Raw genomic sequence first — 486 nt, 5'->3', positions numbered from 1 at the left:
CGTGTGTTTACAGTTGAAACGCTTCAAGTGCATGTGGCATTGGGGATCAGCCTAGTGCTGCCTGGGACCCAATTCCTTTCGAGTGTGGATGCACTAGGATGCAGCCTGTTTCAGTGAAAGAGTCAGCTTTACTAAAAATGCACTTACTTTACATGTTTGATGGCTGGCATCATGCCTCGTGGTGTATGGTCTCAGCGAGTAGTGAGTCTTATCATAAATAGGAGCTTGTCCGTTTTGTACAATCTTGTCTTAGTCACAGATTACAAATGACAAGACGCAATCTGAAAGTACACAATGGAAAGAGAGTTAACATATAATACAATAATCATCTAAGCACAAATTGCAATTCTGCTCACCAAATGCCAATTTCTAACTTAAACTGTACAAATATTTCCAGTCCAACATTTTACGCAGACAGGGAAAAGGTCCTCCATACATTGGCAAACAATTACAGAGCAGAATTCAAGGTAAGACAACTGAACCTTA

At 40.5% G+C, this 486-nt stretch overlaps 1 long non-coding RNA gene across 1 annotated transcript in view; it reads right to left on the bottom strand.

The window, feature by feature from the left end:
- LOC106816950 overlaps positions 1-277 on the bottom strand; it is a 7,350-nt gene extending 7,073 nt beyond the window's left edge. The window contains exon 1 of the long non-coding RNA XR_001394966.1: positions 148-277. This is a non-coding gene — a long non-coding RNA (uncharacterized LOC106816950). The remainder of the gene's footprint in view (positions 1-147) is intronic.
- Positions 278-486: the final 209 nt, after the last annotated feature.

The sequence above is a fragment of the Priapulus caudatus genome, unplaced genomic scaffold, assembly GCF_000485595.1.
Source record: "Priapulus caudatus unplaced genomic scaffold, Priapulus_caudatus-5.0.1 Scaffold1543, whole genome shotgun sequence".
In the NCBI taxonomy this organism is placed as follows: Eukaryota; Metazoa; Priapulida; class Priapulimorpha; order Priapulimorphida; family Priapulidae; genus Priapulus; species Priapulus caudatus.
The sequence above is the reverse complement of the archived record's forward strand: the minus strand, read 5'-3'. Positions and strand labels throughout refer to the sequence as shown.